Below are 10,638 nucleotides of genomic sequence, written 5' to 3' on the forward strand. Positions count from 1 at the left end.
TTTTGTTTTTTTGGGATTTTGACGACAGGTCCCGGGTCATCGGTTTTTTTTGGGGGTTTTTTTTCATACTTTCCTATCATGGTTAAAAGGCTAAATCTATTCTTTAAACTGATGGCAGTTAAGCTCCATCCACAAAAAAATTGAGTTCAATTCCCGGGTCATCGTTTTTTTTTTTTTTTTTTTCATACTTTCCTATCATTGTTAAAAGGCAATCCCGGGTCATCGTTTTTTTTTTTTTTTTTTTTTTTTTTCATACTTTCCTATCATGGTTAAAAGGCAAAAGATATTCTTTAAACTGATGGCAGTTAAGCTCCATCCACAAAAAAAATTGAGTTCAAGTCCCGGGTCATCGTTTTTTTTGTTTTTTCATACTTTTGGGATTTTGACGACAGGTCCCGGGTCATCGTTTTTTTTTTTTTTTTTTTTTTTTTCATACTTTCCTATCATGGTTAAAAGGCAAAATATATTCTTTAAACTGATGGCAGTTAAGCTCCATCCACAAAAAAATTGAGTTCAAGTCCCGGGTCATGTTTTTTTTTCTCATACTTTTGGCATTTTGGCGACAGGTCCCGGGTCATCGTTTTTTGTTTTTTGTTTTTTCATACTTTTGGGATTTTGACGACAGGTCCCGGGTCATCGTTTTTTTTTTTTTTTTTTTTCATACTTTCCTATCGTTGTTAAAAGGCAAAAGATATTCTTTAAACTGATGGCAGTTAAGCTCCATCCACAAAGAAATTGAGTTCAAGTCCCGGGTCATGTTTTTTTTTTTTTTTTTTCTGGGGGATTTTGCCGACAGGTCCCGGGTCATGTTTTTTTTTTTTTTTTTTTTTTTTTCATACTTTCCTATCATGGTTAAAAGGCAAAAGATATTCTTTAAACTGATGGCAGTTAAGCTCCATCCACAAAAAAATTGAGTTCAAGTCCCGGGTCATGTTTTTTTTTTTTTCTCATACTTTTGGGATTTTGACGACAGGTCCCGGGTCATGGTTTTTTTTTTTTTTTTTTTTTTTTTTCATACTTTCCTATCATGGTTAAAAGGCAAAAGATATTCTTTAAACTGATGGCAGTTAAGCTCCATCCACAAAAAAATTGAGTTCAAGTCCCAGGTCATCGTTTTTTTTGTTTTTTTGTTTTTTCATACTTTTGGGATTTTGACGACAGGTCCCGGGTCATCGTTTTTTTTTTTTCATACTTTCCTATCATGGTTAAAAGGCAAAATATATTCTTTAAACTGATGGCAGTTAAGCTCCATCCACAAAAAATTTGTTCAAGTCTCGGGTCATGTTTTTTTTTGTTTTTTTTTCCTCATACTTTTGGGATTTTGACGACAGGTCCCGGGTCATCGTTTTTTTTTTTTTTTTTTTTTTTTTTTTTTCATACTTTCCTATCGTTGTTAAAAGGCAAAAGATATTCTTTAAACTGATGGCAGTTAAGCTCCATCCACAAAAAAATTGAGTTCAAGTCCCGGGTCATGTTTTTTTTCTTTCTCATACTTTTGGGATTTTGACGACAGGTCCCGCGGGGGTCATCGTTTTTTTTTTTTTTTCATACTTTCCTATCGTTGTTAAAAGGCAAAAGATATTCTTTAAACTGATGGCAGTTAAGCTCCATCCACAAAGAAATTGAGTTCAAGTCCCGGGTCATGTTTTTTTTTTTTTTTTTTTTTTTCATACTTTTGGGATTTTGACGACAGGTCCCGGGTCATCGTTTTTTTTTTTTTTTTTTTTCTTTTTTTCATACTTTCCTATCATGGTTAAAAGGCAAAATATATTCTTTAAACTGATGGCAGTTAAGCTCCATCCACAAAAAAATTGAGTTCAAGTCCCGGGTCATCGTTTTTTTTGTTTTTTCATACTTTTGGGATTTTGACGACAGGTCCCGGGTCATCGTTTTTTTTTTTTTTTTTCATACTTTCCTATCATGGTTAAAAGGCAAAATATATTCTTTAAACTGATGGCAGTTAAGCTCCATCCACAAAAAAAATTGAGTTCATGTCCCGGGTCATGTTTTTTTTTTTTTTTTTCTCATACTTTTGGGATTTTGACGACAGGTCCCGGGTCATCGTTTTTTTTTTTTTTTTTTTTTTTTCATACTGTCCTATCATGGTTAAAAGGCAAAATATATTCTTTAAACTGGTGGCAGTTAAGCTCCATCCACAAAAAAATTGAGTTCAAGTCCCGGGTCATGTTTTTTTTGTTTTTTTTTCTCATACTTTTGGGATTTTGACGACAGGTCCCGGGTCATCGTTTTTTTTTTTTTTTTTTTTTCATACTTTTGGGATTTTGACGACAGGTCCCGGGTCATCGGTTTTTTTTTTTTTTCATACTTTCCTATCATGGTTAAAAGGCAAAATATATTCTTTAAACTGATGGCAGTTAAGCTCCATCCACAAAAAAATTGAGTTCAAGTCCCGGGTCATGTTTTTTTTCTTTCTCATACTTTTGGGATTTTGACGACAGGTCCCGGGTCATCGTTTTTTTCTTTGTTTTTTTTCATACTTTCCTATCGTTGTTAAAAGGCAAAATATATTCTTTAAACTGATGGCAGTTAAGCTCCATCCACAAAGAAATTGAGTTCAAGTCCCGGGTCATGTTTTTTTGTGTGTTTTAGTTTTTTCATACTTTTGGGATTTTGACGACAGGTCCCGGGTCATCGTTTTTTTTTTTGTTTTTTTTTTCATACTTTCCTATCATGGTTAAAAGGCAAAATATATTCTTTAAACTGATGGCAGTTAAGCTCCATCCACAAAAAAATTGTTCAAGTCTCGGGTCATGTTTTATTTTGTTTTTTTTCCTCATACTTTTGGGATTTTGACGACAGGTCCCGGGTCATCGTTTTTGTTTTTTTTCATACTTTCCTATCATTGTTAAAAGGCAAAAGATATTCTTTAAACTGATGGCAGTTAAGCTCCATCCACAAAGAAATTGAGTTCAAGTCCCGGGTCATGTTTTTTTTTGTTTTTTAGTTTTTTCATACTTTTGGGATTTTGACGACAGGTCCCGGGTCATCGTTTTTTTTTTTTTTCATACTTTCCTATCATGGTTAAAAGGCAAAAGATATTCTTTAAACTGATGGCAGTTAAGCTCCATCCACAAAAAATTGAGTTCAAGTCCCGGGTCATCGTTTTTTTTGTTTTTTTGTTTTTTCATACTTTTGGGATTTTGACGACAGGTCCCGGGTCATCGTTTTTTTTTTTGTTTTTTTGTTTTTCATACTTTCCTATCATGGTTAAAAGGCAAAATATATTCTTTAAACTGATGGCAGTTAAGTTCAATCCACAAAAAAATTGAGTTCAAGTCCCGGGTCATGTTTTTTTTTTTTCTCATACTTTTGGGATTTTGACGACAGGTCCCGGGTCATCGTTTTTTTTTTTTTTTTTTATACTTTCCTATCATGGTTAAAAAGCTAAATATATTCTTTAATCTGATGGCAGTTAAGCTCCATCCACAAAAAAATTGAGTTCAAGTCCCGGGTCATGTTTTTTTTTGTTTTTTTTTCTCATAGTTTTGGGATTTTGACGACAGGTCCCGGGTCATCGTTTTCTTTTTTTTTTTTTTTTTTTCATACTTTCCTATCGTTGTTAAAAGGCAAAATATATTCTTTAAACTGATGGCAGTTAAGCTCCATCCACAAAAAAATTGAGTTCAAGTCCCGGGTCATGTTTTTTTTCTTTCTCATACTTTTGGGATTTTGACGACAGGTCCCGGGTCATCGTTTTTTTTTTTTTTTCATACTTTCCTATCGTTGTTAAAAAGCAAAATATATTCTTTAATCTGATGGCAGTTAAGCTCCATCCACAAAGAAATTGAGTTCAAGTCCCGGGTCATGTTTTTTTTTTTTTTTTTTTTTTTTTCATACTTTTGGGATTTTGACGACAGGTCCCGGGTCATCGTTTTTTTTTTTTTTTTTTTTTTTTTTTTCATACTTTCCTATCATGGTTAAAAGGCAAAATATATTCTTTAAACTGATGGCAGTTAAGCTCCATCCACAAAAAAATTGAGTTCAAGTCCCGGGTCATCGTTTTTTTAGTTTTTTTTGTTTTTTCATACTTTTGGGATTTTGACGACAGGTCCCGGGTCATCGTTTTTTTTTTTTTTTTTCATACTTTCCTATCATGGTTAAAAGGCAAAATATATTCTTTAAACTGATGGCAGTTAAGCTCCATCCACAAAAAAAATTGAGTTCATGTCCCGGGTCATGTTTTTTTTTTTTTTTTTTCATACTTTTGGGATTTTGACGACAGGTCCCGGGTCATCGTTTTTTTTTTTTTTTTTTTTTTTTTCATACTGTCCTATCATGGTTAAAAGGCAAAATATATTCTTTAAACTGGTGGCAGTTAAGCTCCATCCACAAAAAAATTGAGTTCAAGTCCCGGGTCATGTTTTTTTTGTTTTTTTTTCTCATACTTTTGGGATTTTGACGACAGGTCCCGGGTCATCTTTTTTTTTTTTTTTTTTTTTTCATACTTTTGGGATTTTGACGACAGGTCCCGGGTCATCGTTTTTTTTTTTTTTCATACTTTTGGGATTTTGACGACAGGTCCCGGGTCATCGTTTTTTTTTTTTTTCATACTTTCCTATCATGGTTAAAAGGCAAAATATATTCTTTAAACTGATGGCAGTTAAGCTCCATCCACAAAAAAATTGAGTTCAAGTCCCGGGTCATGTTTTTTTTCTTTCTCATACTTTTGGGATTTTGACGACAGGTCCCGGGTCATCGTTTTTTTCTTTGTTTTTTTTCATACTTTCCTATCGTTGTTAAAAGGCAAAATATATTCTTTAAACTGATGGCAGTTAAGCTCCATCCACAAAAAAATTGAGTTCAAGTCCCGGGTCATGTTTTTTTGTGTGTTTTAGTTTTTTCATACTTCTGGGATTTTGACGACAGGTCCCGGGTCATCGTTTTTTTTTTTTGTTTTTTTTTTCATACTTTCCTATCGTTGTTAAAAGGCAAAAGATATTCTTTAAACTGATGGCAGTTAAGCTCCATCCACAAAGAAATTGAGTTCAAGTCCCGGGTCATGTTTTTTTTTGTGTTTTTGTTTTTTTCCATACTTTTGGGATTTTGACGACAGGTCCCGGGTCATCGTTTTTTTTTTTTTTCATACTTTCCTATCATGGTTAAAAGGCAAAATATATTCTTTAAACTGATGGCAGTTAAGCTCCATCCACAAAAAAATTGTTCAAGTCTCGGGTCATGTTTTTTTTTGTTTTTTTTCCTCATACTTTTGGGATTTTGACGACAGGTCCCGGGTCATCGTTTTTGTTTTTTTTCATACTTTCCTATCATTGTTAAAAGGCAAAAGATATTCTTTAAACTGATGGCAGTTAAGCTCCATCCACAAAGAAATTGAGTTCAAGTCCCGGGTCATGTTTTTTTTTGTTTTTTTGTTTTTTCATACTTTTGGGATTTTGACGACAGGTCCCGGGTCATCGTTTTTTTTTTCTTTTCATACTTTCCTATCATGCTTAAAAGGCAAAAGATATTCTTTAAACTGATGGCAGTTAAGCTCCATCCACAAAAAATTGAGTTCAAGTCCCGGGTCATCGTTTTTTTTGTTTTTTTGTTTTTTCATACTTTTGGGATTTTGACGACAGGTCCCGGGTCATCGTTTTTTTTTTTGTTTTTTTTTTTTTCATACTTTCCTATCATGGTTAAAAGGCAAAATATATTCTTTAAACTGATGGCAGTTAAGTTCAATCCACAAAAAAATTGAGTTCAAGTCCCGGGTCATGTTTTTTTTTTTTCTCATACTTTTGGGATTTTGACGACAGGTCCCGGGTCATCGTTTTTTTTTTTTTTTTTTATACTTTCCTATCATGGTTAAAAAGCAAAATATATTCTTTAATCTGATGGCAGTTAAGCTCCATCCACAAAAAAATTGAGTTCAAGTCCCGGGTCATGTTTTTTTTTGTTTTTTTTTCTCATACTTTTGGGATTTTGACGACAGGTCCCGGGTCATCGTTTTTGTTTTTTTTCATACTTTCCTATCGTTGTTAAAAGGCAAAATATATTCTTTAAACTGATGGCAGTTAAGCTCCATCCACAAAGAAATTGAGTTCAAGTCCCGGGTCATGTTTTTTTTTGTTTTTTTTTGTTTTTTCATACTTTTGGGATTTTGACGACAGGTCCCGGGTCATCGTTTTTTTTTTTTTTTTTTTTTTTTTTCATACTTTCCTATCATGGTTAAAAGGCAAAATATATTCTTTGAACTGATGGCAGTTAAGCTCCATCCACAAAAAAATTGAGTTCAAGTCCCGGGTCATGGTTTTTTGTTTTTTTTTCTCATACTTTTGGGATTTTGACGACAGGTCCCGGGTCATCGTTTTTTTTTTTTTTTTTCATACTTTCCTATCATGGTTAAAAGGCTAAATTTATTCTTTAAACTGATGGCAGTTAAGCTCCATCCACAAAAAAATTGAGTTCAAGTCCCGGGTCATGTTTTTTTTCTTTCTCATACTTTTGGGATTTTGACGACAGGTCCCGGGTCATCGTTTTTTGTTTTTTTTTCATACTTTCCTCTCATGGTTAAAAAGCAAAATATATTATTTAATCTGATGGCAGTTAAGCTCCATCCACAAAGAAATTGAGTTCAAGTCCCGGGTCATGTTTTTTTTTTTTCTCATACTTTTGGGATTTTGACGACAGGTCCCGGGTCATCGTTTTTTTTTTTTTTTTTTATACTTTCCTATCATGGTTAAAAAGCAAAATATATTCTTTAATCTGATGGCAGTTAAGCTCCATCCACAAAAAAATTGAGTTCAAGTCCCGGGTCATGTTTTTTTTTGTTTTTTTTTCTCATACTTTTGGGATTTTGACGACAGGTCCCGGGTCATCGTTTTTTTTTTTTTTTTTTTTTTTTCATACTTTCCTATCGTTGTTAAAAGGCAAAATATATTCTTTAAACTGATGGCAGTTAAGCTCCATCCACAAAGAAATTGAGTTCAAGTCCCGGGTCATGTTTTTTTTGTTTTTTTTGTTTTTTCATACTTTTGGGATTTTGACGACAGGTCCCGGGTCATCGTTTTTTTTTTCATTTTTTTTTTTTCATACTTTCCTATCATGGTTAAAAGGCAAAATATATTCTTTGAACTGATGGCAGTTAAGCTCCATCCACAAAAAAATTGAGTTCAAGTCCCGGGTCATGTTTTTTTGTTTTTTTTTCTCATACTTTTGGGATTTTGACGACAGGTCCCGGGTCATCGTTTTTTTTTTTTTTTTTTTTTTTTCATACTTTCCTATCATGGTTAAAAGGCAAAAGATATTCTTTAAACTGATGGCAGTTAAGCTCCATCCACAAAAAAATTGAGTTCAAGTCCCGGGTCATGGTTTTTTGTTTTTTTTTCTCATACTTTTGGGATTTTGACGACAGGTCCCGGGTCATCGTTTTTTTTTTTTTTTTTCATACTTTCCTATCATGGTTAAAAGGCTAAATTTATTCTTTAAACTGATGGCAGTTAAGCTCCATCCACAAAAAAATTGAGTTCAAGTCCCGGGTCATGTTTTTTTTTTTTTTTTCTCATACTTTTGGGATTTTGACGACAGGTCCCGGGTCATCGTTTTTTTTTTTTTTTTCATACTTTCCTATCATGGTTGAAAGGCAAAATATATTCTTTAAACTGATGGCAGTTAAGCTCCATCCACAAAAAAATTGAGTTCAAGTCCCGGGTCATGTTTTTTTTCTTTCTCATACTTTTGGGATTTTGACGACAGGTCCCGGGTCATCGTTTTTTTTTTTTTTTCATACTTTCCTCTCATGGTTAAAAAGCAAAATATATTATTTAATCTGATGGCAGTTAAGCTCCATCCACAAAAAAATTGAGTTCAAGTCCCGGGTCATGTTTTTTTTCTTTCTCATACTTTTGGGATTTTGACGACAGGTCCCGGGTCATCGTTTTTTTTTTTTTTTTCATACTTTCCTCTCATGGTTAAAAAGCAAAATATATTATTTAATCTGATGGCAGTTAAGCTCCATCCACAAAGAAATTGAGTTCAAGTCCCGGGTCATGTTTTTTTTTGTTTTTTTAGTTTTTTCATACTTTTGGGATTTTGACGACAGGTCCCGGGTCAACGTTTTTTTTTTTTTTTCATACTTTCCTATCATGGTTAAAAGGCAAAAGATATTCTTTAAACTGATGGCAGTTAAGCTCCATCCACAAAAAAATTTAGTTCAAGTCCCGGGTCATGTTTTTTTTTTTTTTTTTTTTTCATAATTTTGGGATTTTGACGACAGGTCCCGGGTCATCGTTTTTTTTTTTTTTCTTTTTTTTTCATACTTTCCTATCATTGTTAAAAGGCAAAATATATTCTTTAAACTGATGGCAGTTAAGCTCCATCCACAAAGAAATTGAGTTCAAGTCCCGGGTCATGTTTTTTTTTGTTTTTTTGTTTTTTCATACTTTTGGGATTTTGACGACAGGTCCCGGGTCATCGTTTTTTTTTTTTTTTTTTTTTTTAATACTTTCCTATCATGGTTAAAAGGCAAAATATATTCTTTAAACTGATGGCAGTTAAGCTCCATCCACAAAAAAATTGAGTTCAAGTCCCGGGTCATCGTTTTTTTTTTTTTTTTTTTTTTTTTTTTTTTCATACTTTCCTATCATTGTTAAAAGGCAAAAGATATTCTTTAAACTGATGGCAGTTAAGCTCCATCCACAAAAAAATTGAGTTCAAGTCCCGGGTCATCGTTTTTTTTTTTTTTTTTTTTTTTTCATACTTTCCTATCATTGTTAAAAGGCAAAAGATATTCTTTAAACTGATGGCAGTTAAGCTCCATCCACAAAGAAATTGAGTTCAAGTCCCGGGTCATGTTTTTTTTTTTGTTTTTTCATACTTTCCTATCATGGTTAAAAGGCAAAATATATTCTTTAATCTGATGGCAGTTAAGCTCCATCCACAAAGTGTTTTTCTGTATACGCACCGCAACTGGAACGGATTGCCGGACCGCATCCGTCTGCAGTGTGAAAGCTCTAACCTGTTAACATGGGTACGGAAAAAAATACGCACCGCAAACGGAGTATGTGTGAAACGGGCGTAACGCGGTGCGTATACAGCAGTGCAGCGATCGTTTACGCACAGAGTCTATTTTCTGCTGTGCTGCACCGCACTGCAGCGTATTGTTCACATTGAAATAAATATAGATTGACAAGCAACTGTAATAATTTGATCATAGCTACTCATAATTACAGTTAGCTACTCATAATTACAGTTAATGTGTTCTACATTTACTAAATAACAGGATCAAGAAATTAAAAACGAGAATATACATATATATTATTGCTGCATTTTGTTCTATTTAAACATGAATATGTAGGCCTACTGTGTTGCCCTTTTTATTTATTTTGTTTATCGTCACATTCAACCTTCATGTCATGCGAATTTATTAAATGTAAATGAATATCTGAATATGTAGTTGTAGCCTATATGAATTCATAAGTAAATCATATTATATAGTTTTATTTTTGAATATAAAGAAGTTAAACAGGGTGTAATTATAAGTTTGTTATAGTTATGTAGGCTAGTTATAATTAATTTTGACTATGTAATTGTAAATCAAAATGTTTAACTTTTTGGTGCTACAACCAGCCTTATTTATAGCAGAGGATACTCGTTTTAATGTAGTGGCATGTGCTAACAATAATTATTATATCAAATGTTAATTTCCAAAAAGGTCCTTTGTCTTCTGGGGGCTAGCTCTCTCCCGGTTCTTATTTTTTTTTCAGTCTTAAAATATGCATTTATAATCAGTATTTATACATTTGTATTCTAATTTAAAATATTTGTGTATTATATCTTAGCAACAGATATAGCGTGATAGCTTTTCTTCTGTCAACAACTCGAACTAAAACAAAGAATCACAATGATTAAAATTAATTTCATACTGTTGTAATGTCTGTAACAATGTCAAAGTTAAAGTTTGGTTTTAAAATCAAAATTACTTAGCCTACCCATTTTTTATTTTGTGACACAGAAACTACGTATCAGTAGCACTCTGCAAACGCAGCATACAGTATGTGAAAGCACTAGCCTATAGCGCGTGCTGCTCCAGTACCGCACACGCACCGCAAACGCACCATATTCTACGGAGTATGTGTGAAACGGGCGTAACACTGCCGTGACTGAGACGTCCGCAAAAAATAAAGTGCATCTATTTTTCCCTGACGACTGGATCTTTCGCAGCGTATTCAAAGATGTTGTTTGTCCACAGCCAGGAACAGCACATCTGCGGCATCGTAGTTTCCCTGTACACACAGACCCACTCGCTGTCCGTCGACTGAACACTTGTGAGGCGCGCAGCGCGCGGGCGCGACAATGATACGAAATGAGCGTAGTTGCCTTGCGCTTTAAGCGTAGTTGTCTTGTGCCTGGAGGCGGTCATATGCAAACGCTGGTACGTCACTTCGTACCGTGACGTCACTTCTTACCATGGATCCAGAACGAGCTGTATTTTTAGAGCTTGATTAAATAAATGATTCGTTTATAATGGAGAGGGAGTCTTAAGCTATGAAACTTGCAGGACGTTTTAATGGTACAAAGACCTCTTATATACCAAAAGATCAAGGCAAATTTGGTTTCTCATGTCATGACCCCTTTGAAGCTTTACACAATTCACATTTTCCAAAAAAGTAGAAAAGCTTA

This window comes from Phoxinus phoxinus, assembly GCF_949152265.1.
Source record: "Phoxinus phoxinus genome assembly, chromosome: 8".
Lineage (NCBI taxonomy): Eukaryota > Metazoa > Chordata > Actinopteri > Cypriniformes > Leuciscidae > Phoxinus > Phoxinus phoxinus.